This window comes from Triturus cristatus, chromosome 7 (genome assembly GCF_964204655.1).
Source record: "Triturus cristatus chromosome 7, aTriCri1.1, whole genome shotgun sequence".
NCBI classification, from domain to species: domain Eukaryota; kingdom Metazoa; phylum Chordata; class Amphibia; order Caudata; family Salamandridae; genus Triturus; species Triturus cristatus.
The window spans coordinates 725,017,867-725,045,190 of NC_140590.1; the positions used below are offsets into that span (position 1 = coordinate 725,017,867).

General features: G+C 45.1%; 1 protein-coding gene across 1 annotated transcript in view; it reads left to right on the top strand.

Annotated features, from left to right (window-relative positions):
• Positions 1 to 27,324, top strand: part of SGSH (N-sulfoglucosamine sulfohydrolase) — a 236,364-nt gene that overhangs the window by 139,899 nt on the left and 69,141 nt on the right. The window lies entirely within an intron of this gene.

A 27,324-nucleotide genomic window follows, 5' to 3' on the forward strand; every position in this document is an offset into this window, starting at 1 on the left:
GTCGAGTTCCACTAGTTGGGCTTGAGCCACTTTCAATTGGCGCCAAACTCTAGGCGCCCCGGTCCTGCTATGTACCCTCTCCAGTTGCAGAACTTGGGCTGTGAGTTGTTCGCGTTTAGCCTTGCGCTCTCTGTTCTCGGCTGAGGAAATCGCAATCAATTCCCTCCTCACCATCGCTTTAAGAGCCCCCCACAAGGTGGACAGGGAAACATCGGGGAGTTGCTTGTGTCGAGATAGTCTGTGATGCATTTAAGGATCTGTTCCTTGACTTATGTGTAAAAGCACTACTCTCCCCAACAAAGTCATTGCGGCTTTCCTGACTATAGCTCGGGTTGCAAGGGAGAGCCTTTTTGTTGTAGAACTATAAAAAAAAAGAGGGAAATGGAATGGTTTGAAGCACCATGTATAAAAGCTCATAAATGCTTGAGGGATGCATTGCACAGAACACCCAGAAGTACCAATGAGGTACAGCACTGTAGAGCACTTTATAAACAAGCATTGAAGAAAAGGAAAATGCACTTAAGACAGGCTGCCTGGGTAACATTAGTTCTGGAATACCATTAATTCATCCCAGTGGAGCACAGATGAGGCCCCTAAAATTGACCCTGCAATCCTAGAAGAAGAATGGATTAATCACTTTTCAAATATCTATACTCTACCCTCCCTGACAAACTCACAGGCCTGAGGACATCTCAATAATGACACATCAAACTGCGTCTATTTCCTCGTTCTCTTTAGACAAAGTCATGAATGTGATACAATCAAGCAAAAGCAGCAAAGCGCCAGGTCCAGATGCTATCCCTGTAGATTTGTACAAAAGTAACATTGCCCTATGGGGACCGTTATTGACTATAGTTTTGAAGGCCATATGCACTGTAGGCTTCCTGTCAACATGGAAAGAGTCAATCATTGTGCCCATTTATAAAAAGGGAGACCGCCTAAATCCTGCATGTTATAGGCCAATCTCCCTGATCGTCTCTCTAGCCAAAATAGCATGACGCATAATTTTAGAGAGGCTGCTGAGCTGGGCAGAATCGCATCAGAAACTATCAGATCTTCAATATGGCTTCCATAGTGAGATAGGCAGAATAGAACAAAGTCTCAATCTACACATATTTATTGGAAGTATGTTTAGATGAGAAAGGGGATGCTTTTCTTAGCATTTGTGGACCTCTCATCAGCTTTCGATTGTGTGATACAAAACAAACGTTGGTCAAAATTGAAAGATATGGGGGTAGATATCCCGATTATTAGTTTTTTGAGAGACTTGTACACAGGGTGCAGAGCCAAGGTTAGGATTGGTGCCAAAGCAGAATGCGCAGAAGCCTTTGGCGTGGAGAGAGGCGTCAGGCAGGGATGTGTCCTAGCCCCCTTCCTGTTCTCACTATATATCAACAGTGTGGGGGATGCGTTGGTGGCAGTCGCAAAAGATCTCCCACAGATAGGTACATGCACTGTCTCGGCCCTCATCTATGCCGACGATGCAGTCCTAATGGCCCACACTCCACTGGCCTTACAGTCATTGTTGACCGGCTTTGCAGTTTATATGAAGGATTTGGGCCTCTACGTGAATCAATCAAAAACCTACATCATGAAGTGTGGGAAGAAAACCATGAAATGTAGGGATATATCAATAACTGGAAAAAAGATTGGGTTCACTGACTCCTTTTCATATCTAGGGGTCTTATTCACCAAAGCTAGTTCATGGAACAACACAATTGAAAACAGACAATCTATTCAGTAAGGCATGCTGGGCTCTCAGACGCTTTGCGACAAGGCTGGGCTCAAACTTCCCATAGATGATGATGAAGATTTATAAGACAAAGTGCCTTAGCATAGCATTATATGGGGCAGGTATATAGGGATATAGGAAATGTGAAGGTGTGCAAGTTAAAGAAAGTGATTTCTTTAGATGTCTCCTAGCAATCCCCAAATGTACCTTAGTATATGTATCCCATACTGAACTTTACGCTCTCTTTGTCGAAGATATGATTTAGTTTGAACCAATACTGTTGTGGCACAAAATCTGGACTTCTGATCCTACAGAACTCCACAATGCAATAATTGGCTACTGTTTAAAATCAACATTTTATTCACGCATTTTATGGCTGGCGTATGTTGAACTATGTTTTAGTGACATGGCTCACTCGAGTACTTTGAGAAAGCCGAAACACTGGGTACTATCAGTAGAAAATCCTTTATAAAGCAAGCTATGGCACGCCTTGAAACACTTAAATTGGCTGCCGAACGTTTTAAACCCAGTGTTTAAAAAAATCAAATGATATTAACTACTTTCTCTATTCAGCCATATCTTAAATCTGTTTTAAATGTTCGCCATAGGTTTGTTCTTACGCGTTTAAGATTAGATATATTTCACAGATTGATCACTTTCCCCACTATGAATGATTGGTCCTCAAATCTTACAAACTGCCCCTGTAACGATAATATGCCCTAGAACACAATGCATGTGGTACTGTATTGTACATTTTATACTGTATACAGAAAGAGGGATGTTCTTCCGCTTATTAAACACATGTCTTTGACTCAGTGCCGACCTGCATACCTGTATATACAATCACTGTCAACACTAGAGATGTGCTGTAGAATGGCGTCTTTTCTATGGGCAGTTTTTTGCGCCAGTAAAAAAATTACGAGCTGTTACCATTTAGGTCATGATAAATAGAGTCTAATCAATTAAGTCATTTTTACAATGTATAGTGATATGCAGAAAAACAATTTTAATTATAACTTTGCACTTTAACTATTTTAACTGAAATGAAATTATCGTGACCATATCTAATTGTATTCCTTTCCTTTTATTATGTACAATATTCAGCAAATTTTATCTTACGTAACCTCTTTTAACATATGAGATAATGAAATGTTTTCTTCTTTAATTGTATGATTTTATGACAAAAATCGAATAAAGCTTGGTATAGATATTGAAACATAAAGCGCAGCGTCCGTGAAGGGTGTTCGTGCTGATCAAACAAAAGCTGCGTTGTCTTCAAAAGCATATCATCAAACAACGTTTGTTTGCACACGCATACAACACATTACCTTCTGTTTGGAAAATGCAAATGCCGCCAATAGGCGCGTTTTGATCGAAAAGCACAGAAACGCCACATTTCGTAAAACACGAGCCAAGAACAATAAAATTGTGCGCCAAAACTAACATACATAGACAGGAGGAGACGAGTACGTGTAATAGGGCCAGTCGCCATGGGAGGGAACCAAACACCATAAGGGGAGACAAATACAACCAATGTACCACTGAAAAGCCAGGATTTCAGAATGGCACACAAAAGAACAAATGAATAGCGATGGGCGTGCTCGAAGTTGACCGGGTAGATACAGCCAGTCTCTAAGAGACCTAAAAAAAAGTACCCCTGTGATAATGGGCAGGCCTTATTTCTAAATGCTAATACATTTGGAAGAGACTTTCCTGGATCTCTGCAAATAGGCAACAAATCATTTAAAGCCACAATTGAATCTTTTAATTTATCTTCCACATGTTTGCAAGTTTGTGTCAGTGTTTTATTACTGATCGGTAATTGGGTGAATGCACAAATGAGTCAGTGGGTGATTGAATGGATGAATGTATAAAAGGATGAGTGACAGAGTGCATATATGGGAACATATTCAGTGGCTAAATTCATCAGTGAATAAGAGGCACTTTCAGTTATAAGCCAGACAAATGGGAATTGCCAATGCTTGTTTGTAAGCTGGCAGCTGTTCTACTACACTTCAAACAATTGTCTGTGGCTAAGAAGAGCAAAAGGTGGCAAAATACAGGAAAAAAGCACATTAAGAAGAATGTAGCAAGTTTCAGGATTGAAAACATTAGTCCAGGCAGGATGGCCTTAGCTCACGCTCTTGTTAGTTTCAATTTCACAGATGACAACATGCACAAACTTGAGAGAGGGATTTCAGTTTTGCAGGACTGTATTAAACTAACACAAGTGCAATTATTTAGTACTCAAATAGTGATTCTGCTAGTCTTGCAAACAGTTCTTAATTTGTAAATGAATAGGTGCCAGGGCCCTCGTCAGGAGGCCCACTGCTGCTTGCACCACCCATTGCAATTACCATCGCTGTCTCTGACAGTACCAAAACAAAAGCTAACCATCATACACCAACAAGCGTGATATTTTAGACTTTTCCAGGCCCCAAAGCTATAAAAATGTCTTGGACGGCAGGTATTGGTAATGTTAATGTGTTTTTATTTTTTATTTTTTATTTTTAAAATTCTTTTTATTAACAGGCATAAACATATTGGTCACTTCACAGATTGTAGTTCTTTGGAGTTACAGTGGTTCAGCCCAGGACTCTTATACATTCTTATCACTTACCATGGCACAGTAGAGCGGGAGCATACATGCTATTGGGTTGACCTGTCCTCGAGGGGGGGGAAGAGCTGGGGGCTCACAGATGTTACCACGGTAAGCATTCCAGGGAGACCAGACCGCTGCCCACTTCCCGGGGCACCCCCTTGAAACATACACTGTCTTCTCCTGCAGCATACACCAGTCCATGTCTTTCTTCCATGCACCAAGCAGTGGGGGCGCCTCTGCCCCCCACAAACGTGCTATGTTACGCTTTGCAATCACCAGCCCCAGTGTTACCCATATTCTGCCCTTTACCGGTAGGTCCGTGGGCTCCCAAATGTTTAGGAGGCATCTTTTGGCTTCAGGCCGCAACTTCACTCCCCACACCGTGCTCATAAAGTCAAGTACCTTTGCCCAGTATGTGCAGACTTGTGGGCATTCCCATACTATATGAAGAAACGTCCCCCGCTCCCCACAACGCCTTCGACAAAGCCCGTCCGCACTCCTCCCCATCAACGTTAGCCTGGTGACCGATACGTACACCCGGTGTAGTATTTTGAGTTGTATCAGCCGTAACCTTGCCGATATCGCCACTTCTTTGGGTGACGAGAACAACTCTCTCCATTCTTCCTCATCGATTTCCAGGCCGTCCGCCTCCCACTTCCCTTTGAGTGAGCTCAGTGGATCTGGGGAGTGGTGTATGAGCTTCTTATACGTGAGGGATATTGCCCTTTCTGGTAAGTGCCCATCAAGCAGTCTATCCTCAAGGGGGGAGGATTCTGGGAGCGTCGTCCCTGATGGGATGTTAGATTGAAGAGAATGCCAGACCTGCATGTAGCGGAAGAATTCCGTGTGCGCCAGTTCATGTGACTTCTGAAGGGAGGCAAAAGGCACCATTCCCCCCGCCCCCCAGAGGTCTCCAATATGGGATATACCGATCAGAGCCCATTTGTGGAATCCCTTAGTGCGTCCCAAAGACCCAAGCCTCTCTGACACCCAGAGCGGGGTTGCCTTCGTAAGTTTACCAGCCCATCCTAGCTTCCGGTTCGCAATATGCCACAGTTGGACTGAGTGTTTTGTGGGGCCCGTGAGATGGAACTTATTGGGTCGCGAATAGAGTGCAGCCTCAAAATTACCCCCAGGAAGGAGCCACCTATCCATCCCATACCCGGGGTCGTCCCCACTACCATACGTGCCCTCATTAATGGCAGCGAGATGCGCTGCCCAGTAATACTTGCTGATGTCTGGCAGCGCTATGCCCCCATCATACCACCCCAGGGTAAGTTTCGGGAGAGCCATGCGCGGTGTGCCACCCCATAGCAGGTCCCGCAGAGTGGTCTCGATATCTGCAAAGTATTTGTGCGGTACCAGATCTGGGTAGTTTTGGAGCGCATATAAAAACCGCGGTAATGCCATCATTTTAAAGAGGGCCGCACGGCCCAGCAACGGTAGCGGGAGCTTCTTCCAGGTTGCCGCGTCTGTCTGGAATCTCTGCAGAGGAGGCTTGAGGTTATTTTCAAAGCGTAGTTTTGCATCCCCGGAGATGTGAATTCCGAGATATCTGAACCCCTCCGTGGCTATCTGGATCGGGCATCCACGAGGAATAGGCGGAGGGGTCCCATGCATGAAGCACGTAAAGCAATGACTTTCCCCAATTTATACTATACCCGGAGTTTTTCCCAAAGCTTGTAAGGATGTCTAAGGCCACCCAGAGCGATTTAGCGGGGGAGGCGAGGTATAGCAGGATGTCATCTGTATATAGCGAGATCCTGTCCTCCCATCCCTCGGCCCATTTCAGCCCTCGCATGGAGGGGTTCTGCCTTATCCAGGCTGCCAGAGGCTCCAGACAAATTGCAAACAGCAAGGGTGAGAGGGGGCAGCCCTGTCTTGTTCCCCTCTCGAGTGAAAAAACCCCAGAGATCTTATTATTAACTACCACCTGCGCCAATGGTTCGGTATATAGGAGGCGCACCCACCCAATGAAGTTTGGTCCAAATCCCAGTCTTGCGAGGACCGCCATCATATAGGGCCATTCCAGCGTATCAAATGCCATAGCGGCATCCAATGATACCACCACCGCGTCTTCCTGGATCGTGTGGCTGCGTCCCATCACGCCATGGAGCCGCCGGAGATTGAGGGTCGTGTTTCGGTGCGGCATAAAGCCCGAATGGTCGGGGTGGACTAGTTTAGTGATTACTGGTTTGACCCGATTCGCCAGGAGCTTAGCCAGTATCTTAGGCTCGGCGTTCAGCAACGATATTGGCCTTTAAGAGGAGCAGCGGTCCCTGGGCTTCCCTTCCTTGGGGATAGCCACCAGGGTGGCAATGCGTTGGTCTCTCGGTAGTTTCCCCAGCGCCCTGCTGTCTTCGAACATATTTTTTAAATGCGTTCCCAGGCAGTCGGGCCGTAGCTTGTACAGCTCAATAGGTATGCCGTTCGGGCCCAGGGCCTTTCCAGTCCGCAGGTCTTTAATAGCTTTGGCCAGTTCGGCGACGGTGAGTTCGCCATCTAGGGTTTCGCGATCCTCCTCAGAGAGCACAGGCAGTCTGATATCTTTCAGGAGCATGGCGGAGTCCTCCTCTGACCTGTCTGTGCCCCTGCTGTACACTTCCTTAAAATGCAACACAAAGGCGCCTACAATGTCCTGCGGTTCGGTCAGGGGGAGATCCCCTACAGAGCGGATTTCGGCCACCACCCTCTGTGCCATTTGTTTTTTATCCAGCCAGGTGATTAATTTGCCCGCCTTGTCCCCCTGGTCGTATAGGCGGCCTCCCTTGTGACTAGCTAAAGTCTTCGCAGCCTCCGTGGCTAGGGCCTTATACTCAGCAGCTTTCAGCTGCATTTGATGCCGGGCCTGCTGGGTCCCACGCACTTGCGCCTCTCTTTCCAGTGTGAGAAGGTCCCGCTCCATCCGGAGCATCTGTGCTTCCCTTTCCTTACGCTGTCCGATTTTTGAGAGGGCCTCCCCCCTCACTACAGTCTTAAATGCCTCCCAGAGGGTAGACGGGCCCGCCACTGTCCCGACATTTTCGGTGAAATAATGATCTATGGATCGCGAAAGTGCCTTCTTAAGTTCGGGATTATGTATTGACCAGGGATTTATGGGCGCCATCCATCCCACCCTCTGCTCCCCAATTGTTAGATGCGCCCACAGCGGGGAGTGGTCCGATATACCCCTTGCCAAGTGCCTATTGTCCTGGACCACCGTGTCATGCTGCATGAGGGTAAGGAGATAGTCTATCCTGGAGAATGTGTGATGCGGTCCTGAAAAGAATGTGTATTGTAGCGGAGTGGGGTGACGTAAGCGCCAGAGGTCCACAAGCCCATACGCGTCCAGTAAGTTAGAGAGCCACTTTTGCCCCGGTGTAATGCTACGTGGCGGATGTCTATCCAAGTCTCCAGACACTACTGCATTAAAGTCCCCCCCACTAAGAGTTGCCCTTCGGGAAGAGAGAGAAGGAGTTCCCCAAGATCCTGATAAGATTGATTCTGGAGACCAGGCGGTATATACACCGTCACCAGGTTGAGCGTGCGGCCTTCCCATTTTCCGGTGAGAACTGCGTAGTGGGCCAGAGGGTCCGTCCTTTTGTGCTGAATTACCATTGGGAAGTTACGACGCACCAGAATGCCCACCCCCCGGGATCCCGATGTGAAGCCAGAGTGCGCGGCCAGAGTGTACCCCCACCTGTTAAGTGCCTGACATGTGTTCCCGATAAGGTGCGTCTCCTGCAGTAGGACAAAATCTGGAAGGTGTCTTTAGAAGAATTGAAGTACTATAGTTCTCTTAAGCTTGTCCCCCAACCCATTGACATTCCAGCTAAGCAATTTGACACTCTTAACCCACTTCATAGCCATTCCCAAACTTGATGCAAAACGACAGTTTTGCATGCCACGTCGCTCCATCTCACAAGGATCGCGTTCATGTGACCAAATAACACTCCCTCCCCCCTAAACTTGTCCCTAACAGCCCCATGCCCCCCCGAAACTGTAGTCCCCCCCCGCCTCCCGCCCCTCCCTGCTACCCTGCTATGTAGGTTTACAACTACCCACATCCCCCAACTAGCAGAGCGCCTTTCGCCCTAAACAAAAAGGGAGAGAAAATTCCTTCCCTCTACAAACTTATTGGCGAGGCGTGCGTTAGCACCAACTCCAGCCGGTGGGCACCTCGCCCCATCAACCTGTATGTCTTCTCCAGCCCATGCGAGCCTACCACCACAATTGTTTCGATATCCCCCACTACTTGGACCCACTTCCTTTTTAAGTGTTGCATTCAATGTCAGCGGCCAATAGGGCCTACCTCCCACATCAAGAAGTCAATTAGATCCCAAACCCCTCCATGGCAGAGGCAGTCCCCAACACATCCCCGAGAGGCGGCCCTCACACCCGCCACCCCGCCCCGGGCATTTCCTCCCTTCAGTATCTTAAAATAATTTTATACATTACAGTCCACTGTTTAATCATCCCGGGGGGGGGGGAGGGGCTGGGGAGAGAGACCTCCACTCGCCCACGCGGTCTTTATATGCCAACCAGGTCCGGACTGCGGGATCTGGAGCGCCAGGAGCATTGACTCGATTTATCCACCTCTGATCCGCCGACCTGAGGAGCCTGCGAGCCGGGCCGAGCCTCATCTCCATCGTTCCTTGTCGCACCGGCCGATGACCCGGAAGGTCCCCTGTCCAGCCAGCCCTGTACCTCCGAAGGCGCAGTGAAGAAGAAGGATCTACTGCCCTCGATGACTTTGAGCTTCACTGGGAAGAACATCATATATTTAATGCCCCTCTCCCGCAACGCTGCCTTCACCCCTTCAAAGGATCGTCGCTCCATTTGCACCTTGAGCGTGAAGTCAGGAAAGAATCTGATTGTCGCGTTTTCATACTGTATGTCCCCCTTTTGCCTCGCGGCCTGGAGGATGGCGTCCCGGTCCCTGTAGTTGAGGATCCGTGCGATAATAGTTCGCGGCGGGGCTCCGGGTTTAGGCCTAGAGACCGGTGCGCGGTGAGCCCTTTCAACTGAGAACATAGCGGAGAGTCGCTTTGGTTTTAGGCTGTTGAGGATTAAGTCCTCGAGGAACAGGTCCACACTAGGCCCCTCGAACCCTCCGGAACACCTACGACCCGTACGTTGTTCCTCCGGCCCTCCCTTCCTGATCCTCCAGCTTCAGGGCCACCCGGCGGTGCTGATGGACAAGCTCGTTCACCCTCTGTTCAAGTTTCTTGGAGGAGGCCCTGAGTTCCGGGATGTCCATCTCGTTAGTTCTGGCCTTGTCCGAGGTTTTGTTAAGGTCTGTACGCAGTAGGTTCATTTCAATGGACATTTTATCGATTTTAGTCTCAAGGGTAGTTCCCAGGGTCTGTATGCCGGACATAATGGCCATCAAGGAGGGCTTTGCTGGCCCCTCCCGCTCCCCCGTTGTTCCCTCGGTCTGGGGGGCCGGCCTCGCGACCACATACTTGTCGAGTTTGTTTGGGCCGCCGCCCCTCCCTTGGGCCTCATGGTAAGGTATCGGGCGAAGCCACCGACCACCAGAGCGATTAGCGACCTAGGCCCCCTTTCCAGTGGCGCTCCACTGGCCGGCCGCTACCGCACCCCGTCTGTTTCTGCGGTACCCCCGTGCCCTGCCGCGCTGACTGCCACCCGGCCGCAGTGGGTCTCTGTAGGAAGGATAGTCGGACTTCTGTGCGCCGGCCAGTTCCTCCCTGCGATTCAGCCGCCTCCGGGGTATCGCCGAGCCCGTCCGATGAAACCGGGGGCTGGGGTGGAAAGAAGGAGAGGAGGGGGGGCCCGAGCCAGAGGCCCACCCCACGGGGTTCCCCCGCTGTTAGACCCAGTATCAGCAGCCCGAAGGCAGACTAGCCGGCGACGTGCGAGTCTAATGTCCCTTCCCTAGAACCCGTAGGTTGGATGTTCCCCCTCAATGTCCACTGGGGAGAGGCCCAGGCAGCCCATGGGTAACCCAGCTCTGCTTCACTCGTGGCCCTGAGGGCCTGTTCTGTCGGTCCTCTGCCCGATCCACCGCCTCCACGCCAGCTGGGTGCGCAGAGACTGGGCTCCAGGGGCCACCGTTTAGCTCCGACGGGGAACTCCGCCCCTGGGCGTCCCCTGCCGTCCACCGATCCTGTCCCCTCACCTCTGCATCCACGGATCTGCCGCTTGTGTGGTGAGCCCGCCCGGGCACCCCGCCGCCACTCGTCACGTGGAAGGCAGCACTCCGTAGCCCAAAGCCGTCACCGGCCCCCGATCTCACCAGGGCCGCGTCCGCCTCCGATGCATGACACGCCAGTGCTACAATGTCGGCTGCAGGCTTTCGGACAGGCCGCCGAGCCGGGACGTTGCGTGCGTTCCTTTGACCGCCTCTACGCCGCTCCCAAGCGCCGCCCTGCTCCAACGCTGTAGCTTCGCGGCGGAGACGTCTTTCGCTCCCGGGGTCACAGGATTCAGAAGAGCAAGTCCCCACCAGGATTTCAGTGTGGTGTGGCCAGTCTGCACGGGCGATGTTAGGCGGATATTACCGGGGAGAGATGCCGCTCCGACGGAGCTCAAAACTAAGCGGCCATCTTCGCTGGCGCTTAGCCACGCCCCTGTTAATGTATTTTTTAAACTAATTACCAACTGTTATTGTGCTAATCTCTAAATTAGACAAACAGGCAACCATGTGGGCAGTCTGTCATAAGTGCCGGTGTTGACAATTGAGTGCCGGTGCCGAGCACCAGAAACCAATGACTCAAATTAAGCACTAATTGCAAGGGATGAACCAGCTATGCTCTAACACTCTTTACCTTACTCCATTTATTGTACACCATGTATCATCCAGCGACCATGCCTGGAGGTGACTTGCAACTTGCAAGTACTTGTCTTATCCTCACTGCAGCAACGGTTGACTCCCCCACCAACATACACACTCATGTGCAGCTTATAGATCCTAAATTGAACCTACTCTGCAATGCTGTGTGTTGCTGCTGTTTATCTCCTGCAGCTGTGTACAGTTATGACTCATCACTTCTCTACTGACATTGATTTTTGGTCACACCCTGCCCACAAACTGATGAAGCACTACTTAAAATCTGCGTCAAGGGAAGCATTGTGTCAACGAAGTGGGAGAGTGTCTGGGCCTGAGTGTAAAGGCTGAGGAGCTTACAAAAACACAAACAAGTCAACAGCTGAGCTGCATGGTCAGGCTCACCAGCATGTTGCTTACCTGTGACTACTTTGTGTTTTGCAAAGCTCTATGTTATATTATTGTAAAATCTAAAGATCTTCATTTTATCATTATCGTGTTAGTATACTGAGGTTTTTCGACTATTTCCTGTCCCTCATTCCAGACTCTTTTGGTGTGTTCCAACTGTCTGAATATTGAAGGTTCTAATTGAGTTGGGGGTTGTTGACAAACAGGCCACCATGTGGCAGCATGTCATAAGTGCCGGTGTTAACAATTGAGTTCTGGTGCCGAGCACTGGAAACTATATACTCAAATTAAGCACTCGTTCCAAGGGATGAACTAGCTGTGCCCTAACACTCTTTACCTTACTCCATTTATTGTACACCCTGTATCATCCAGGAACCACACCTAGAGGTGACTTCCAACTTGTAAGTGCTTGTCTTACCCTCCCTGCAGCAACGGTTGACTCCCCCACCAACATGCACACTCATATACAGCGTTTAGACTCCTAAACTGAATCTACTTTGCATTGCTGTGTGTTGCTGCTGTTTATCCCTTGCAGCTGTGTACAGTCATGACTCCTCACTCTTCTACTGACATTGATTTTTGGTCACACCCTGACCACAAACGGATGAAGCACTACTTAAAATCTGAGTAAAGGGAAGTATTGTGTCAACGAAGTGGGAGAGTGTCTGGGCCTGAGTGTAAAGGCTGAGGAGCTTACAAAAACACAAACAATTCAGCAGCTGAGATTCATGGTCAGGTTTACCAGCATGTTGCTTACTTGTGACAAATGTATGTTTTGTAAAGCTCTTTGTTATATTGTTGAATAGTATTAGTATCTTTATTTTCTCATTATCGTGGTATTATATTAAGGCTTTTATGGTTGTACTATTTTAGACCATTTCTCTTTTGGTTGGTTCCAACTTATGGAACATTGAAGGTTCTAATTGAGTTGAGGGTTGTTGATGTATGCCTAGGGATGAGGAGCTGGTCTTTGTCTTCAATAAATCTACATAATTTGTTTACCTAACTTTAGGATGTCATATTACAATCTGGCGACAAGCTGGCTATTGTTAAGAACCTGTTCTTGACCTGTGTGTATGCTCCAGTCTGGCTGTGATTCTGTCAAGCTGTGCCGCCAGCATTCTGATTGGCATTACATACACTTTACATTTATTAAAGCTTTTCTAAAGGTATGCTGTAAGCATCCACTGCTTCATGCCAGACTGTGTTGCCTGGGGACAACTACAGTTCCCCAACTGTTAGTTAGGTCACACACTCTATCTATGCACAGTCTTTAATGTACTGCGTTTTTACTGTACATGCCACCCAGTTTAAAATTCTATTTTTTTTTAAGTCCTTGACTCACTGTCTAGCAGCAATTCATGTGTGCTTATTTTTCTTGTCTTATTGTGCCCTGAGGACTACTGTGTCATTTAGTCACTCACTTTCCAGTAGAAACTTCTCATTTGTTGGGCAGCATAAACGTAGGGATGGTGCCAGAATTATTCCGTGCACCCCGCAGCAGGATATGTCATCCTAGAGACCAGCTAGCCACAGTGCCGCTATATGCACCCCTAAACCTAGACAGATAGCCAATGGTTTTGGCAACCACAGAATGACAACCCTGAACCCCCAGGGATCATGGTAACAGATCTAGAGCTATACAAGAAATACACAGAGGAGAGTTTTCAATATTTATTGAACCATTGTGATTCTTGCATAGAATATATGTCCTGCAATGATCAATAGAAAGAAGCAGATGAAAGTGATTAGCAATAGAAGGACAGTAAACAGAATAAACAGTTCCACTATCTTTCTAAAACAATGTATATGCAGGCATATAAAAACGATATATTTATAGATATATATAATTGTTATTAATATATTGTACTACTACTGTTCGTTCCGTAACCTAGATGCCTAGGGTGTATATATGTGTGTTCTGCCAAGAATCCCCTATTGGATGATCCATTACCTGAAGGGAAAGTATGTTGGTCCCCGTTTTGGTCACAGGTTGGACATCCCTCCTCACAGAGAGATCAGCAACAGGTTGGACATCCCTCCTAACAGAAGGATCCGCAAGCAGCTGGGCTGAGGTTTCAGCATGTAGTGAACTCGCAATAACAGCAAGTGCTCTTCTGCACCAACCCGTTAACGCTTGTTTATTTATAATAAAAACCTCATTGCTCTCAAGCTGGGACCATAGGCAGACTTACATTATTATGATCTATTGATAGCTGCATCGCCTTATGGATGAAAACAAATAACGACATTTGTACAATGTGTGTCGAGGCCTTGTACGTTATGTTCAAGGTGACGTGATCATGCTCTTGCTAAGTCAAATATATAAGTAATGTAGTTTTAGAGAAACTAATCCTGCATTGTCACTCACTCAAATGTATGTCAAAAGTCATCATGCGAAAGATAAGGCAACTTAGAAAACATGTACATGGTATAAATGGCAGCCTTTCTCCCTGGCCCTAACTAAGACACATGACGCATGGTGCAGTGCATAAGCTGTTGTGCCCTCTGGTGGCCAACATTATTGGCTTTATTCCACAGCATTGAGGAAGTATACAGTGTGGAATGTAAAATCTCCCCCACTATTGTGACCAGAGGTTTAGATTCTATTATTGGATTCAAGCTAGCCTGGCTGATGAGGGCTGTTAGCCCGAAACCGGTGCCAGGATGCTTGTTTCCAGTCCAGACATTGATTGGCAGTTCGGGCTGGACTGTTCCCATAAGGCACAGGGTCAAGACTATTTTGCATATAGCTGTGTCTGAACTGGGTTGGCGAAGTGAGCTAAAGAATGATGATGGATTCAACCCAGATCTGTGACTGAGGGTGAGTGTCTGAAAAGTTTTAACGCTCCGTCCATCATCTCCTTGTGTTTGCTTTGTTCGCCCTAAGTTGCCAGACATGGGTCCCTTGCTCACTTTGCCACTGGATTCAAGCTAGCCTGGCTGATGAGGGCTGTTAGACCGAAACCATTCCCAGGATGCTTGTTTCCGGTCCAGGGAAGACATGGCTTGGCAGTTCGGGCTGGACTGTTCCCATGAGGCACCTACCTGTGTCTGAACTGGGGTGGCGTAGGGAGCTAAAGAACGATGATGGATTCAACCCAGATCTGTGACTGGGGGTGAGTGTCTGAAAAGTTTCAGCGCTCCATCCATCATTTCCTTGTGTTTGCTTGGATTCTATTAAAGCCACTAGGCAAAGATTATGACACACTTTCTCGACTGTTTTCTGTAGCAGAAAAGTTAAAACACACTGTTGGAAATGACCACCTTCTGCGTGGTGTACCCCCAGTTTTCTGCCTCGATTATGTTTGCTGGTTGTAGAACTCTATGCACTTTACCCCAGATAACCAGAGGTAAAGTGCTTGTGTTCCTCTTTCTACATAACAAAATTGGCACACCTCTAATTGGCATGTTTAACTTAAATATAGGTCCCTGGTATATGTTACAAAAGCGTATCCAAGGGCTGTAGGATAAATTACCACAAGTGGACTGCAGCACCTGTATGCCATTTAGTGCCGGGACAGTGTAAACATGACTAGTAGGGCTTCCTTCTGTAGTCTGGCAGTGCAGTTTATTCGACCTGCCATATAACCCCTTTTGACAGGCCTAAACCTTCCTTCTTAATATTTGTAAATCACCCCTAAGTAGGCCTTATTGTGTATAAGGCAGCGTGTATGATGTTTAAACATGGGACATGTAAAAGTTTAATGTTACACATGTCCTTACAGTAAAAAGTCCCTAATAGCTATTTTCACTGTAGCAAAGTTAGCTGTTCCATTAGAAAATACTAGGATACTTAATTAAATACTTATACCATATCTCAGGAATAGGACTATATAGAAAAATAATTAAACCCCTTTTTTAGCAGTTATTCAAAATCCAGTTCAGCGATGAAGTTGAATTTGTACTAAATATTAAGGGAAAGTAATGTTTAGAAAGCTACCTTTCCTCTGCCTGAAGTTCCTGGAGGCTAATCTTCAATTTGCTCTCATACTTCGCATTAGCATTTGAATAAGAGTAAATGGGTGTGAAATGCCTCCCAAGAGCAAACAATAGGCTGGCCTGAATAGGTAGAGATGACCCCTCTGAACCTGACAGAATATGCAGGGCGAGTCAGTGTGCATCCTTTTTGACATTAAAGTGTCAAATCCTACTTGACAGGTCTGCTGAGTTTTTGCACACAACACTGGGGTGCCCTTCAAAACAGCTTCCACAAAGATAAATGTTAGATTATATCTCTGCAACGCCCTTCCTTTGCCACCCCCCACGGAGGCTCCAATCACATTGGGCTTCTTTTTGCCATTACAATGTCCATGCCTGCTTTACATGTCTGGTGGGCTTGCATATAACACTTGTGACACACTTCACTGGAAGGAATGAGGATTACAAAACAGTTTTTGTGTATCCACTGTCTGGTTGTTGAAAATCCTACTTTTTGCTGTACCCGAATTTTTGTCTAGGTTTATTGAGGACCCTGCAGCTGCTTCAAGCTAGCTTTTAGGGCTAGATGTGGGATGACACTAGGATTTCCATAGTACATTCCCCCGACACACACACACACACACAGCCCTCAGAGTCCATGTTTAGTGTGGCTAAAGACTTTCACCATCTTGAAAATGCACAAAAAGGGTAAGATAAGTCTAGAAAACCTTTACCCCATTGGTTAGGGCATCCCTAGGAATCCTTCCCACCCACTAGCTCATGCTAGGGAAAAATATGGCATCTACAGGTTCCCACTTCAGAACATTTCTGGACCCTTAGAAAATCAGAAGAGGACTGAAACTTTGTTTGACACCTGAGAAGAGCACACCCCTAAAGGACTGGATTTGCTCTCCCGATTGAACCCTTTACAGGAAACTGGACTCCAAAGGTTATAAGGCTGACCTCCTGCTCAAGCTATAGGAATAGCCTTTTCTGCAAGTGCCCAGCAGACCAGCGGCAACATGACCTGGACTGAATCCTGCTGCTGCCTTCTGCCTAACTCCCAGTAAGTCTCTAAGTGCCTACTTAAGGGGGGGGCTTTAGAAGTGTATTGCTGTGGTGGATTGGGACCTAAAGGACTAAGGACCTGATTTAGATCTTGTGAATGAGTTACTCCATCACAACGGTGACAGATATCCTGTATGCCGTAATATAAATCCCATAGGATATATTGGAATTTATATTTTAGCGAACGGGATATTCATCACCGTTGTGACGGAGTAACCTGTCCACAAAGATCTAAATCCGGCCCTAAGTCAGAAGGTAAAATCTTTTGCCCAGGACTAACCTGATTAGTGTATCAAACCAATGCTCCAAATTGCATCTATGTCCTCAAATTGCACCTATGTCCTGTTCTACCTCGACCATAGGTTATCATTGGCACTTTGTGCTTCGTGACAATATTTACATAAAACTTTAAAAATTCATATCTCTAGTTCCCCTTATTGTATTTTTCCATCTTAGCACTCAATCAATCTCAATCAATAAGTATTTGTAAACCGCCGCTAATCACGCAACAGCGTATCCAGGTGCTTGCAGGTCATGGAGACTCATTGGAATAACCAGGTATTGATAGGAAAGCAAGGAGAAAGCAGTGAAAGCGATGGAAAAGGAGGAATATGCAATCAAAAACAGAGGAAAAAGCAAGGAGAAGGTAGTGACAACAAGGGAAAAGCAAGGAGAATGAACTAAAAAAAACAAGGGAAGACTCAAAGAGAAAGCAGTGAAAGCGAGGGAAAAGCATGGAGACGGCACTTAAAAAACAAGGGGAAAAGCCAGGAGAAAGCAGGGAAAATGAGGGAAAAACAAGGAGAAGGCACTAAAAAACAGGGTAAAAGCAAGTAGAAAGCAGTGAAAACGAGGCAAACGTAAGGAGAAGGCACTCAAGAAACAAGGGAAGAAGCAAGGAGAAAGAAGTGCAACTGAGATAAGAGCAAGGAGAAGGCACCGAAAGAGAGGAGAGAACAGCAAGAGAAGGCATTGAAAATGAGGGAAAAGGCACTAAAAAAGGGAAAAAGCAAGGAGAAAGCAGTAAAAACGAGAGAAAAGTAAGGAGAAACCATTCAAGAAACAGGGGAAGTAGCAAGAAGTAAGCAGTGAAAATTAGGTAAAAGCAATGAGATGGCACTCAAAAACGGGGGCCATTTGTGGCATTTTGTTTACTACATGTATTCTGTTCTTCTCATTTGCTTTAGGAGATTTTCACTGTTTTGTTAAGTACTGCATAAATACTTTACACATTGCCTCTAAGTAAGATTGACTGCTGTGTGCCATAGCTACCAGGGTGTTGAATCAATGTAGTGACTGTACTGGTTCACCCTGACAAGGATTGTGAATATAACTAACTAACCCTATTTCTTACACAAACATTATGTAATACAGCATTAGGAGAAAAAACAAGATAGATTGTAATAAAGATCCTGATCCTAACACCTCACATAATTAACCGGATGTTTGGCACCCAGCCCTCGACCTGCCCCCAGTGTGATACAGTAGCGATAGATAGTAGGACATGTCCTTTCCATATGGTGTGGACATGTCCTGCAATTAACTATTACTGGGGGGGAGCGGGCGAAGGGGGTGGGGGGGTGACAGAATGCATAGAAACTGCCATCCGCAGGATGGACCTGTTAAGCCTGTTTAAGGGGCCCATTTATGGCCCAAGAGACGCAAGCCGGGTAGTAGGTTCTTTGACCTACCCTTGGTATTAGCCATAAAAGTAATAACGTGTATGGAAAGAAGATCCCTCATTTGTTATTTGGATTGTAGAGGTTATACGATGGGCCAGAGTTGGAAATATAGTACTGAAAAGGTAGGAGGCCAGCAGCGTGCAGAGACACCTGATTGCTGGATTGTGGAATGAGGTTATGAATGCATTTGAAAGTGAACATGAGGAAGAGCCAGCGTCGGAGATCAAATGGTGCTTATTGGCAGAAGTGGGCCACCCATCTAACCAGGTCACAAGCTTATATAGATTTCATACATGCCAACAGACCCAATTCAAGCTGGAGACGCCCAATTTTTTTTTTTTAAGCCAAACCTGGCTCTTTATTGTCAGTCTAAGCCTACAATAGCCTGTGCTTTAATGTATTTCAATGGGTAAAATAACACCCTGATTTATTTTTCAAAATGTCCCTCTTTGTAGTGTCGAAATGTTGGCATTATGAGATTCTGCATGGCCTGTGGTATGCTACTTGCATTTGCTGTTGATAAGTTGTTAGTCTTGAATAAGAATTGTATGCACTAGAAAAGATATGCAAAACTCAAACTACTATAAAAACATTTCGGTTAATTGCAGAAGATGGAAGTTAAAACTAATGAAAAATAGTTTTTCTCAAAATAACGTAAATAAATTTAAAAAAAGGTCCAGAAGACATCTCAGTCCCAAGTACACATAGCCTTACTGAGAGATCACTTCCTCTTCTTTGCTGCTCTAGCAGAAAGTATGTTCCTCTCAGTTATTTACAAATGTTTTGCTTAGCTTTTTAATTAATGTGTTCTGCTGTATCCTGTTTAACTTACTGGTTTGCCGAATCTTGTTCGGTATTTGTTTGCTTTGATTTAGCAGTTCTTACTTGTTCGAGCTCACGTTTGTGCTTTACCAGCAGTTTTTGTTTCAGCATCACCCCCTGAGGGTTTTTTCCCTCTTTACGCACGTGCGCTCCCCACAATGCTTGTAAGCACGCTCATCTACCGTCATATCAGGCCAAAATGGCAGGGTTGGTTTAAAGGGCAGGGGTTGCACTCTATTTGACCTTGGGAGCCGCCGTATGCCGAAGCACGCGCCATCAGCAGTTCTTTCCTCCCAAGAGCGGTGTCAGGCAAACGCCTTCTGCTGAGGGCGGCAGCTTGCTAGGACAGCATGTCATGGTAGTTCACATAACTTTTTTGAGGCTTTAGTTTAGATATTTCTGAATTAAAGTTGGTTTGGCTACTTTTCGATTAAGGGATATTATTCTAAGCATATTCCTTTTTTTAAATAAAAAAAGTAAGATACATATTTTAAAGATTAGCATAGTTATTATACATTTTCATACTGATTCCCACAGTTTTAGGTTCCCATTGAGAGGCCCAATCTCCTCTTTTCTCTTGTTGGCTGCCAGCCCAATTTATTTTGTATGATTGCATTCATCTTAAAATAAATAGAAGGCACAGATGAAAGCGGCTTGAGTAAACTCAAGCTGCCTGAGGATAGGATTCAGAAGTCAGAGAGCCACGGCTCTTCGTCAGAAGTGAAAGGTTTCTTTGACGACAGCGCGCAGGAGTTTGTTTAAGAGGATGCCCATTTTAGTCTCCATGATAAAGTTCATTGAGCAGTAAGTGCCATAATGAATAGCAACTGATAATGTCAAAAGATTAGAAAGTAGAAGAGAATAGGATCCTACTATATACAAAGATATCTTCTCTCAACCTTTTTTCCTCCGGCCACACAGAGGATGTCTTCACATAGATTGTGATTGAAAAATTCCCATCTACAGTGAGCGATCAACAGCTATTGAAACTTGAATAAAGATGGATATATAGACTCTCTAATACTACAAAGGGATTAAACGAGGAAATCCCTTAGACATCACTTTCATAAATTTTGCTTCGACTGGTTGGGCAAGATGACAAATATAAAACTGAGCGTTCAAAATGAAGATCCAAGAGAACAACATCAGAGGATAGAGACATACCCGTCAATGAACATGGTAGATCACTGTGAAAATATAACGTTGTTCTGAATGAAGATACTAAATAAGGTCTGAGATGGGGAATACTTCCCTCTGAGTCCTAAGAAGCTAACCTCATGAACTATCAGGCATGGAAATAAATGAAAACGAGAAGAAACTCCAGTGCACATCATTTCAATGTGATCACGCAAATGACAGAATTAAAAGCACCGATAAGAAAACAAATATTGGTGCACACTAGACCTTTGCCTCACAGCACCCTACGTCAGACCACCATCACTGGTTTACCTGTAGTTTTAGGTAATCACAAATGTGGATCATGCCTCGCCTGTGACACGGCCATAATCACGAATTCCCTGACTTATAAGGGCTACAACATAAAGTTAAGAGATCTAACTAATTGCAGGAGCCACAACATTATATACATGCTATTGTGTCCATACGATCTAGCCTATATTGGTGAGACAGAGCGCTGGTTTCATACAAGATATAGTGAACATAAATCAGCCATTTGCACACACAAAATTAAGGCCCCACTAGTCCAACATTTTCTAGATGAACAACACTCAGAAAAGGACCTCAGGTGGTGTATCCTGGAGAAAGTGAAGTGTCATGCAGGCGCCCCTGTTGAAACCACTCGCAAAAGAAGAGAAACTTTCTGGATTTTTACCTTGAACAGTGTTAAACAGGGATTGAAAGAAGACCATGTTTGGAATGTAACCAGAACTTGGTAACATAGTTCTCCTTAGCATCTTTATGGCTGTCATTATACCTCTTTTATCTCTTAGTGGACCATTCATCTTATGTACCAATATCTTGTAATTCGTGTGTCCACCAACCCTGGTATGACCCATCTGGAGGTCTACCACTTTAGTCACGCATACCTGTGATGCAGGTCATCTCGACCTCTTTGTACTGGTGTTATCCTCTTATTTGATCTTATGTAGGATAACATATACATGTAGTTATTTAGCTTTCTGTTGATGGTATATGTCTACCAGTATATAAACTAGATATTTAAGAGGTTGAGAGAAAATATCTTCGTGTATAGTACGATCCTATTCTATTCTATTTCCTAATATTTCGACATAATCAGTTGCGATTGTGCATAACTATTGCACCTGGGAGAGTGCAACTGATTTCTCGGTCTCTCGCTCTCTACATTCTGATAAAAGTGCCATAAGGAAGTAAATTAATCAGGCATAGAGTAGCTCAATTACACCTCTTTTGACCATCTTAAATCGTATTTGCCGCCATGCCCTAGTGATGGTCAGGATAGGACCCTTGTGGTGAGGATTCCCCTTGGTGAAGGGAAGAAGCGTTTACTTAAATGCAAGTATATTTCTGAAAGTGATGGATTTGTGCCCTTTGAGTCAATGTGTGGGTCCTTTCAAGCAGACTTTCACAGGAATAAGACGAGTAGTAAGTTTCCTTGAGGACCCATTGTTACATAGAGAACCTGCTGTTCCCGCTCTTGTGGAATGTTATGCAGACAGACTACTGGTCCCTCTTTTCATGGTGATGCTTTGAAGGCTGACTCAGTTGGGGAGGGGTCGCCCCAGCCCTTAAATAATGAAGCCACTGTAGGTAGATGTGTAGGGGAAATCATGGATTCTTTAGGCAAGCCATCTTTTTATCCCAGTGAAATAATCCACCCTAGAACTTGTGAATGGGTCATCTTTCTCTATAAATCAGGTGTTTTGGCAAATGGATGAGTTGCCCCATGAAAAAGGCAAAGCGAAACAAGCCTAGGTCAGAATGTCTTAGACCTATCCTTCCTAACAAGTCCTGACATTAACCCTGCAATTGTGGGCAGTTGTCCAAAAAAAGGAAGGACCCAAAAAAGAGGGTAGATTAAGTTTGAAAGTCTGCCGAGATTTTGCATTTATTGGGTCCTCTGACTCACATGTTGAAGATGGAGGTGTCTACCACAGCTGGATTCAAAGAGCGGTTTAAATTCTAATTCAGCTTATCTGCGGAGTACAGGAAAACGTTGTGGTGGATCGCTTCAGATGGACATCTGTTTGGATTACGTTTTTTTAAGGAGATAACTACTTATGTTCAAGCTTTAACTTCACTGAAGAACAACCATCAGAATGTCAGGGTGTTTATCCCTCTTGATTTTGCCGTGGCCAGCAGAGATAGGGCTCACTCTACCCACTTCCAAAAACATGGAGCTCAAACTTCAATCCAACTCTTTATGCTCCCTGGGGACAGGTGGGGACAGTGGTGCAGAAGAGGACGGAGAGCCAGAGGACGTTCTTGCTAGATTAGAAAAACATAAACTCCCCACGACACCCAAAAGAAGATGGGTGGCAGACTCACTCTCTTTTTTTCAGTAGCAGAAAACTTCCTCAGGCATCTTAATTTTGGAGATGGTGCTGGGTCACACAATGGATTTCTATTCCCAGCCTGCATAATTGGTGTACCCTCACCCAATGTTTTTTCCAAAGCAGCAAAGGCTCTTGCCTCGGGAAAAGTTCAGAAGTGTACTGTAGGAGGGAAATAGAAAGAGTCCATAACTCAGCAGAGGGGTTTGTAATTACATTGTTCCTAGTGAGTAAGGGGGAGTAAAGGTTTGCACCCTATGATAAATTTGAGTTTGATTAATAGTTTTGTATGCCACTCGCATTTCAAGATACAAAGGGTACACTGCCCGAGGAATTGTCTTATACTGGGAGATTGGATGGAGAAAATAGACTTCAAAGATGCCCATCTATCGGTTCCAATTCACAGCTTGCCTGTCTTTTCATCTTTCCATTCCACAATCTTTTTTCATTTTCTTCCTTCTTCTATGAAGAATTTCACATTTTGTAATTGTTACAGTATCTCACTGCAATGAACCGTTTCTCTAACTTGAACTCCTCTCACATATGTACAGCCTCCTCGTGCCTGCTTATTCTCTTCCTCCATGGAGGGGCCTACTCTTTGATGTTCTTAATTATGAAAGAATCGCCATGTTTCGATGCTCGTTTATTTCACAAGTGTATCCTACTTAAATCCTTCACATATTTCTCATCCTTCAGCCCCACACGTCCGTCCTCCTTAGATTTGGCAGGGTGTGGGGCAATCAGTGTTCGTTCGCCCTTGGCTTCTTCATTGTAGTTTATTGGCGAGTGCCTTACAGAAAGTAGATAAGTGCCATATGAATGCAAACAGCCCCCCACCCTCACCACATGCAGAATGACTGGAAATCCAAAGTAGGTGCCATGAAATCAGAGGCCATGTTACTGCCGGGTGTTACTGCGGTTCCCCCTTCTATTAGAAACAATCATTTGTAAGCCATTACGGGTGACTTTTACTTCTCTGGACGTGCTTCTTCATTGGTTGGCCAGTTTGTGTGCATTTATGTAGATGGGTGGATGCAAGAATGGGCCAGTGGTTGTATGGGTCAGTGGAATAGTTAGTGCATAATGGGTGAATGGACGACTGACTAAGTCGATAGATGGATAGTTGAGACGTGAGTGAGTGAACAAAAGCAGTGAGAGGAGAGAGTACACAAGTACCAGTTTCAAGATGGCGTCAGTCTCCAGCATCCTGGACTCAGCCATTCAGACACTCACTCACTCACCTCACCCATTCAGCCACCTCTCTTTCATCATTTATGTACACACTCGTCCATTTATTCAGCCAGCCACCTGACCATGTATTCCTTCACCCGGTCATTCATCGATTTATCTACCTATTGACTCGTTCTCTCATTCACCTTTTCATCAATACGCGCAACCACGTATACAAAGCTGCCAATCAATGAAGAAGCACGTTAATTAACAAGCATTGGCAAAGCCAGTAGGTCTCGGCAATTGAAGTGCTATAGGCGTTGTCAATGTTAATGTCTTGTAGCAATGTGTTATAGAGTGGAGTGGATGCATGTGGTGTGGAGTGGAATTATGTGGGTTGGAGTGGAACTGTTTGTTGTGGAATTGTGTGGTGCGGAGTGTAGGTTTGTGGAGTGGAATTATGTGGCATGGCGTGCATTGGAATTATGTGGCTATTAATTATGTGGTATTGAGTGTAGTGGAATTATGTCGAGTGGTATTGTGTGCCGTGGAGTGGAATTATGTGGTATGGTTTTGAATTTTGTAGCATGTTGTGGAATTATGTGGTGTTGACAACTCAAGTGTTATCACTGTCAAGAAAGGTGGCCTCTCACCGCCTGAAAGGCTATCTTTGCTAAAAGCGAAGTGTACATTCGGCCTACTGTTCTGATGTTCTGCTGAGGTATGTCATCTGTTTCATGGCTGTTGAAGAGAAAAACCGAGCGCAGGGTCTCTCTTCTAATAGTCTTGAAGAACTTTCTGGGAGACGGGTAATGCTTCATAAAAATTGTGACTCTATGGCCTAATCTCTTTCATTTTAAAAGACAAAAAGGTTCAAATAAAAATTCGGACTGCTGGGATCTTGTTACATTAATATACCTATCACGGAGTGTATGCAAAAATAAATGCCTGTGCAGAAAACGGAGCTGGGCTGGAGAAGTTAATCTGCCTCATAGCTGTTACATTCTGTTCATCTCCTAGAAAGCTGATTTATGAGGGAGGTTATAAACCGAAAGTAATTCACCCCTCTGGCGGGAGCTGGGCACTGTCCGACCTCGGCCGCTAGGCCCACATGCTGTGGAAATTACGAACACCAACAGTAATTATCGTTACTAAAAACGGCCACGAGCACGCGCACTCGGGCTCCTTTATTGGCAGAGTCACCTAACTGTTGACACCTGTGTTGGATGGGTGTGTGGGCTAGCCCTTGAGGGAGTGGCTGGCGAAACACTAGACTGTGTCCAGCAGGACACAACAGGCACCTGCTGTGTGTGAAGAAGGAAGTTCAGTCTCAGGCTGGGGCACGCAGACGCTCTGTCACAGGCATGTGATATGCAGTTTCCCACTTCCTTGCAGAGGATGTGGTTTGGTGGCTAAATTTTTAGCTGTGATACCAGGACACCTAAATTATGATCTTGGCTTATACGTATTTAGCATAACTGTGATCCTGGCCAAATGACTGTGTAGCAGTGCTATTAGACGCACAATGAAGAAAGAATGAGAAAGAAAAAGACAAAAAAACATTAAAAAGGGAAGAAAGCAGGAACCTGCAAGACCGAGATAAAGGGGCAGGGACTGCCCGTAAATGTGTTAAAGAGGCATGAGGTTTACTGTAGACTGTGCAGCCTTGGTATTCTGGGCACTGGTGCCAGCCGCAGGCTTCTGAACAAAGCTTTGGGCACCAACACGGATTCTTTAACAAATTAAGCACTGGTTTTCGTCAAACCATCAAGTTTGTCGGTTTTTAGGTCAAGATAATGTCTAACCACTGGAGCATTTTTTTAAATATGTACATGGAGCTGAATCCACTCCATTGCGAGTGGAACTAAGTTCTACGGTTTAATTTTATACTGAATCACAATAAACAACTCCATTGTAAATGCCACCTTTAGCAGCAGTAGTAACCTAGAAGAGTGTAGTGTTAAAAAATGAGAGCATTCTTCTTTTCAGTCTTGTAAATTTGAGCATAATGTCCGCAAGCGTTGATTGGTCAATTTTACAAGCACTCAGCAGTTTTCACTTAATTATCTTTGTATAGCAGCAAACATGGTGTTGCAATCCCCTTACATGTGTGGCTGGATCTAAAGTTGACTAAAAACGTACCAGGTGACTGTCACAGATGCCAATTTCATCCTAATTTTTATTTTGTAAAACTCTTTAAGAACGAAACTACAAATCCCAGAATGCAACTGTGCTGTTGGTTATAAAGCACATAATTGATTAAGGTGTCACTCAATCTTTCCTGAAATTTATCTAATTACATGGCCATAACTAAATGGCTACATTCATGGTAAATTATCCTCAGTGTCACTTGTAAGACTTGAATGTCATACATAAGCATCCTGAAAACTTACCAGCTATATGAGGCAGAACTACAGAGGAGACAGAAAGTCTGTACTCCCAAACAAACAATTAGCTGCCCTGCACTCACTGACAGTAAAAGGGGGAGTGCGAACCTGTCGTGCTTCTCCTTGAATAATCTAGCCTCAGGGCAACATAAGTGAAGAAAAGCATCCCAGGAAAGTTCAAAAATTGAAAACAAGTAAGTAATACAGGGCGCACTGGGGTTTGCATGTTAAGAAAGTTATAAATGTACGGTATCAAAGCTGTTAAGAAAGTTATACATGTACGGTATCAAAGCCACTTACCATGCAAAATGAGTCTGCCACCAAAGCTGAAAAATGTTACATAACAGATGCTACACTAAGTGCAGTGTGTCTGATTTAGGCAGGGGAAGCACTAGTGAGAGATGGAAAACATTCACTTTCATGGAGTTCTTCCACAAAAGAAACAAGCAAGGAGGGAGCAAGCAGCGCTAAAATTTGATCTCGGTCTTTGAATGCACAGCAAATGTACGAGATAAGGACAAGATGAACGAACCTGTTCACAAAGAACGGACCTCCTGATGAGTGCTCTTAAACAAAGAAAAAAGTAGTTCCTAGAACTTCATAAAAGTAGAGCAGTTAATGGATAGTAGTAATTTGTCCATGCGCTCTGGGGGGCTAAACACAGGAAGAGGAATGATACATGCATGAACAAGATGAACAAGAAAATGAACAAGAATATTCATTATTATAAAAAAGCAAAAAAATTCGATTTATCTATTTTAAAAAAATGGTATTTAGTACATTGAAGTAAAAAAGGAAAAAATAAGTTTGTGAAAAAAATTAATATGACTTCATAAAATCTATTGTTGTAATGTTATAAATATCTGATGAATGGCACATTTTGATACCCATACCAGATGTAATCTCTTGTAAAAGAAATATAGGTCATAGGGGAGTGTTTTTCTTGTTCATTTTGTTCGGTTTAGTTCCCCTCTTACTCCCAGACCTCATTCGCCCATCAGAGGGGGTCCCTTGCCTCGCTATTGAATGATACATGCATGCTATGAACAAATAGGAAGAAAGAATATGAGAGCGACGACGGAGCCAGGAAATGGGATGCTTATGGCCGGGCTGAAGCTCATATATTGAATACAGCATGTCTCTTCGAGACAGCTCATGCACTGTCTAGCTGATACCTTAAAAGGAAGCTAAATCTGTTCATTATCCCAGTTCTTGTTTCGCCTGCGGCCAAGACTATTGTCTGTTGGCACTTGATTGCAAACCTACCAAGGC